The 6,716-nt window shown below is 48.2% G+C and overlaps 1 protein-coding gene across 1 annotated transcript in view; it reads left to right on the top strand.

Moving 5' to 3' along the window:
• Nucleotides 1-143: 143 nt before the first annotated feature.
• cep295 (centrosomal protein 295) overlaps nucleotides 144-6,716 on the top strand; it is a 48,057-nt gene continuing 41,484 nt past the window's right edge. The window contains exon 1 of the mRNA XM_031895777.1: nucleotides 144-206. The gene's annotated coding sequence lies outside the window, so the exon portion shown is untranslated. The remainder of the gene's footprint in view (nucleotides 207-6,716) is intronic.

Raw genomic sequence — 6,716 nt, 5'->3', positions numbered from 1 at the left:
TCCGCGCTGCGGGGCAGAGAGTCCGGCCCGGGGGGGGGGGGGGGGGGGGCAGAGACAATTACTAATAAAAGCCTTAGCCCCGCTGTGTAATGTCTGTGCCCATTCCCGGGGGGAGAGCTGAGTCACAACTGATTGCTGCAGCGGCTCTGCGGCTCCGGATACAGGGATCCCTCCGGTTACAGGGATCCATTACTTGATAAGGCCAGGTAAAGTCTGGGATGGGGCAGAAACAGCATCACAAGAGCAGTTTAGATATGTGATATACTCAGTTAATGATGTATTGGTCTGAAAGCTAACAAAGTCTCATAAATGAATGCAATAAGTAAGGGTGAAGACACACGGAGCTACTTAGTAGCAGCTACTTTTTCACAGCTACTAGGGCTCTGGCACACGGGGAGATTAGTCGCCCGCAGCAAAACTCTCTGTTCGCGGGCGACTAATCTCCTAGAGTTGCCTACCCCTGCCATCCCACCGGCGAACATGTTAGTCGTCGGCGGATGGCAGACGCGGCGGGGCGATTTGCGTGAAATCGCGCCGCCGCGTCTGCCATCCCGCCGGCGACTTACATGTTTGAGGAGATTAGTCGCCCGCGAACAGGGAGTTTTGCCGCGGGCGACTAATCTCCCCGTGTGCCAGAGCCCCTAATCCCCAGAAAATCCTCTGCCATAGACAATACTGAGAGTTGCCTCTGCTGAAACGCACATAGAGACAATTATCAGTAAATAATCAGCATTTTGTAGCCTTGACAAGTAGCTGCTACTAGTAGTTCTGTGTTCCCTAAGGGCAGTGGCACATGGGGAGATTAGTCGCAGCGCGGGGATGGCATACGCGGTGCCGTGATTTGCCATGTTGCTGAAGTTGCCTTGAGAGGATTAACTTTGGGCGACTTCAGCAAATCGCCCGCGACAACAAAGATTTGTCGCGCGCCAACTAATCTCCCTGTGTATCACAGCCTTAGGGCTCTGGCACACGGGGGAGATTAGTCGCCCGCGATAAAACTCCCTGTTCGCGGGCGACTAATCTCCCCGAGTTGCCTACCCCTGCCATCCCACCGGCGAACATGTAAGTCGCCGGCGGGATGGCAGACGCGGCGGGGCAATTTCAGCAACTACTAGTTGTTCCGTGTTCCCTAAGTCCTCAAATACTGTAGTTTTTAAAATAGTTTAAATAAGAAACATTTGGGTAAGAACCCATAGATATATAATGCGGGCACAAACCGCTCCCAAATGGCTTTCCACCAGGGTCAGACTTTCCACCGGGGCTTTTGCCTCAGGGGCCCCTGCACCCCCCAATGGCCCCCGCAGCCTTCAACCCCCCACGGAGGCCCCCAACACCCTCCGACCCCCTCCCCTGAGCACTCCTAAAAGAAACTTACCTGCTGTGCGTCAGGGGGAGGTGGTGGATCATGGGACTGCCCTGGGGGGGGATCAGATCTGGGCCCACTGGGTTTCTTTCCAGTACCCGGCGGCCCAGTCCGACGTTGCTTTCCACCGGCAGCAATAGGAATCGTCTTTGGAAAGCATCATATGGCAAATGTAAATAAAACAAGGAGACAAACCACTACACTGCGTGGGGGGGGGCTCACTGACTTTACGACCAGGGAGGGGGCCCCGGGGAGGCAGCTCTAGTGGGGGGCCCTGGACAACCCAGTCCGATACTGGGCAAATCAAGTGTGGAAGATTTAATACTAATGATGGATTCTGTTTCCATGCATTCCTAGAACATACATAAGGGATCTCCAGCCATTAGGCCTATAGCTGCTTTTAGACTAATAGGGGGTATCAGATGCTGAGAGTTGCAGTTCACCAAAAGCCAGGAGGGATGAGCAAAACTTGGCGAGTTACTAGTTAAGCAATTGCTTGGCCAATCAGTTGGCTGATCTGGACAATGCATTATTTTCCACCCAGCCTGAAATTAAAGGAGAACTAAACCTTATTTTACAAAAGAGGGGCCCTGCTTAACTGCTGCACCCAAAAGAGCCTCTGCCCCACTGTACATAGGGCAAAAGCGCAGTAGGGTTGGCGGCCACCATGCCTGGCCAGCTCACAGTCGCTCAGGGCTACAATTACCGGTATTGCGGTATCTGAATAATGAATATAGTTTAAAAAAAAAAACACCGGTATTTGGTATTAAACGGTATATCGCCCAGCCCTAATATAAAGCAGTTACAGGAACCCTGCAAGTCTGATATTAACCCTTCAAGCAGGAGCTGCCCACGGATAATGGTGCTTAGGCCAGACCTGCTCGGAGGGATTTATCTCTGGCCTTTTGCTAACAGAACTGCAGGTTCCATTTCAAGAAATAATAATTATTAAAAATTTTGCTGATTATGGAAACGACTTGAAGCAAATGTACCAATAACATAAAGAACAGGTCTCATTTCTGTGATATATTAGCGTAGAACGGCGACATCTAATCTCTCTAAAAGTCTTGTATTGTTAATGATGGGATCGGCGGCGCCTGTGCCAGCAATGGATCATTCCTCTGTGTCGCTTGTTTCCTCCATTCGAAGAACGCGGCTTAATTAAATAGGGGGTCGGCGCGCAACCCAATTCTTTATCCCAGCGTGGGGCAGATCATGCCTGTGTACATACAAGGACAGAACACCAGTAATTCATAGATACCTATGTGCTTTGTGAATGTTATTCTATCTAAACTCACTAGTTTCAAGGGGAACTTAACCCAATTATTTCTACATAGGCATGGACGTTCAATTATTCTGCTTCTATATTACTATTAATACACTTATTTATAAAGCTCCAAGATAGGCCATTGCGCTGTACATAAATTTTAACCAAATTGATATATTAGGTAATCAGGACCCTTGTACACAAAGGCTTATAATCTATAGGGGTTGGGATAAGTGAGACACAAGGTATAAACTATAAAGCTGTAGGGGAAGTATGTGTTGAAACAATATTCTATATGCACTTATGTTTATTATTATTATTATTATTAACATTTATTTATAAAGCGCCAACATATTCCGCAGCGCTGTACAATAAGTGGGTTTCATACATTGGGCATACAGAGTAACATATAAAGCAATCAGTAACCGATACAGGAGGGGAAGGGAGCCCTGCCCAAAAGAGCTTACACTCTACAAGGAATTACTGCATTTCATACATTAGACATACAGAGTAACATATAAAGCAATCAGTAACCGATACAGGAGGGGAAGGGAGCCCTGCCCAAAAGAGCTTACACTCTACAAGGAGAAAGGATTGAAACTTATGTTGTACACCTTTAAATTAACTTTTAGTACGTTTTAGAGAGTGCTATTCTGAAACAATTTGCAATTGGTCTTCATTTTTTTTTTTTTTTATTATTTGTGTATTTTGAGTTATTTAGCTTATTATTTAGCATCTCTCACGGTTGGAATTTTAGCAGCTCTATAGTTGATAGGGTACAAATTACCCTAGCAACCAGGCAGTGGTTTGATTGAGAGTCTGGAAAATGAATAAGAGTGGGTCTGAACAGAAAGTAATTAATAAAATGTAACCATGTAACCAATCGTTTTTTGGCTGCCGGGGTCGGTCACCCCCATTTAAAAGCTGGAAAGAGTCAGAAGATGAAGAGCAAATAATTCTAAAACAATAAAAAATCAAGACCAATTAAAAATGTACTAAAAGTTAACTTAATGTGAACCATTAATTCCAATTACACTTGATTTACTGTTGGCCTTACCTAGGCGTATGGTGTTAGCTACCCAAGGCCCAGTAAGAAGTGGTGGGAAAATGGCTGCAATGACTCAGGGCACTGACGTGAGCTTTATACATATATCTGTAGTTCCAAGAGCATACAATTTAATATTGTTTTATATTAGTGAGTGCTATTTTAGTACCCGAGTTCACTGACACAGTGAAACTAAATCTGAGCAGGCTGCCACCCCAGTGATTGGTTGCTCACATCTGTTCCCTACAGCCCCCCTACACCCCCCGGCAGGGAGCACACACACTGGCAGGATATATATATATATTCTTTTTGCCCCTCATTTATGCACAGTACACGGCATTTAAACCTATATGAGCCAACAGCTTATCCTTGTGAGTACCCATTTACTGCAGTTTCCATATGAATTAATGTATCTAATGTACCTTTATATACATATATTAGTGAAGGAGCTGCCCTGATTACACACATATATTGATATATAGAATCTCAAGTGAAAGAGATTTACAAAGAACTGAGCAAAATAAGTCATGCACTAAGGGGCCTATTCATTAAAGTACGATTGAGTCCGAATACTAAAAATTCGTATTTTTTCTAAGTTTTCTAAGGGCCGGGTTGGAGCTGCAGAGTGCCATTGAGCCCTATGGGAGACTTTCCTTTGGCCAGGTTGGAGCTGCAGAGTGCCATTGAGCCCTATGGGAGACTTTCCTTGGGCCGGGTTGGAGCTGCAGAGTGCCATTGAGCCCTATGGGAGACTTTCCTTTGGCCAGGTTGGAGCTGCAGAGTGCCATTGAGCCCTATGGGAGACTTTCCTTTGGCCAGGTTGGAGCTGCAGAGTGCCATTGAGCCCTATGGGAGACTTTCCTTGGGCCGGGTTGGAGCTGCAGAGTGCCATTGAGCCCTATGGGAGACTTTCCTTGGGCCAGGTTGGAGCTGCAGAGTGCCATTGAGCCCTATGGGAGACTTTCCTTTGGCCAGGTTGGAGCTGCAGAGTGCCATTGAGCCCTATGGGAGACTTTCCTTGGGCCGGGTTGGAGCTGCAGAGTGCCATTGAGCCCTATGGGAGACTTTCCTTGGGCCGGGTTGGAGCTGCAGAGTGCCATTGAGCCCTATGGGAGGCTTTCCTTGGGCCGGGTTGGAGCTGCAGAGTGCCATTGAGCCCTATGGGAGACTTTCCTTGGGACAGGTGGGAGCTGCAGAGTGCCATTGAGCCCCATGGGAGGCTTTCCTTGGGCCGGGTTGGAGCTGCAGAGTGCCATTGAGCCCTATGGGAGACTTTCCTTGGGCCGGGTTGGAGCTGCAGAGTGCCATTGAGCCCTATGGGAGACTTTCCTTGGGCCGGGTTGGAGCTGCAGAGTGCCATTGAGCCCTATGGGAGACTTTCCTTGGGCCGGGTTGGAGCTGCAGAGTGCCATTGAGCCCTATGGGAGACTTTCCTTGGGCCGGGTTGGAGCTGCAGAGTGCCATTGAGCCCTATGGGAGACTTTCCTTGGGCCGGGTTGGAGCTGCAGAGTGCCATTGAGCCCTATGGGAGACTTTCCTTGGGCCGGGTTGGAGCTGCAGAGTGCCATTGAAGCCCTATGGGAGACTTTCCTTGGGCCGGGTTGGAGCTGCAGAGTGCCATTGAGCCCTATGGGAGACTTTCCTTGGGCCGGGTTGGAGCTGCAGAGTGCCATTGAGCCCTATGGGAGACTTTCCTTGGGCCGGGTTGGAGCTGCAGAGTGCCATTGAGCCCTATGGGAGACTTTCCTTGGGCCGGGTTGGAGCTGCAGAGTGCCATTGAGCCCTATGGGAGACTTTCCTTGGGCCAGGTTGGAGCTGCAGAGTGCCATTGAGCCCTATGGGAGACTTTCCTTGGGCCGGGTTGGAGCTGCAGAGTGCCATTGAGCCCTATGGGAGACTTTCCTTGGGCCGGGTTGGAGCTGCAGAGTGCCATTGAGCCCTATGGGAGACTTTCCTTGGGCCAGGTTGGAGCTGCAGAGTGCCATTGAGCCCTATGGGAGACTTTCCTTGGGCCGGGTTGGAGCTGCAGAGTGCCATTGAGCCCTATGGAGACTTTCCTTGGGCCGGGTTGGAGCTGCAGAGTGCCATTGAGCCCTATGGGAGACTTTCCTTGGGCCGGGTTGGGAGCTGCAGAGTGCCATTGAGCCCTATGGGAAACTTTCCTTGGGCCGGGTTGGAGCTGCAGAGTGCCATTGAGCCCTATGGGAGACTTTCCTTGGGCCGGGTTGGAGCTGCAGAGTGCCATTGAGCCCTATGGGAGGCTTTCCTCGGGCCAGGTTGGAGCTGCAGAGTGCCATTGAGCCCTATGGGAGACTTTCCTCGGGCCGGGTTGGAGCTGCAGAGTGCCATTGAGCCCTATGGGAGACTTTCCTTGGTCAGAAAGGTTTTTGCGCCATTTACGATCGTTCGGGATATGAAAATTTTGTAACTTTCGGATCGTACCACAATATTTTCGTATGACCACAATGTAAAATTTTTGTGCTTCTAACGTACATCAGAAATTATCGGATTTAATCTGAATTTTTTAAATCGTACTTTTTAATGTCCGAAATTCGGACTTTGATAAATGGGCCCCTAAGGCAGCAGGGTGCCTTGAAAGCGTGGGAACCCCCCGGAAAAAATATATATAGAGAGCCAGCGTGAACAGTCCCTTTTCTCCCATCCCCCTCCCAGCCCATCTGTTTTTAGAATGTACTTGTTCCTAGCAACTTTGCAATTTGTCTTCATTATTTACTTTTTTATAGTTTTTTTTAAATTATGTGCCTTCCTCTTTTACATCTTTCCAGCTTTCAAATGGGGGTCACTGACCTCCGCAGCCAAAAAACTATTGCTCTGTGAGGCTACAATTTCATGGTTACATTTTATTAATTATCTTTCGATTGTTCACATTCCAGGTCTCATTCAAAACACTGCCTGGTTGCTAAGGTAAACAAGACCCTAGCAACCTGCTGCTGAAATGCCAAACTAGGAAGTTACTGAAAAAGAAGCTAAATAACTGAAAAAAACACAAAAAAAATATAGAAAATGAAACCCAGTTGCAA

This window comes from Xenopus tropicalis, chromosome 2, assembly GCF_000004195.4.
Source record: "Xenopus tropicalis strain Nigerian chromosome 2, UCB_Xtro_10.0, whole genome shotgun sequence".
In the NCBI taxonomy this organism is placed as follows: Eukaryota; Metazoa; Chordata; class Amphibia; order Anura; family Pipidae; genus Xenopus; species Xenopus tropicalis.
This window is presented reverse-complemented; position numbering and strand designations above follow the sequence as displayed.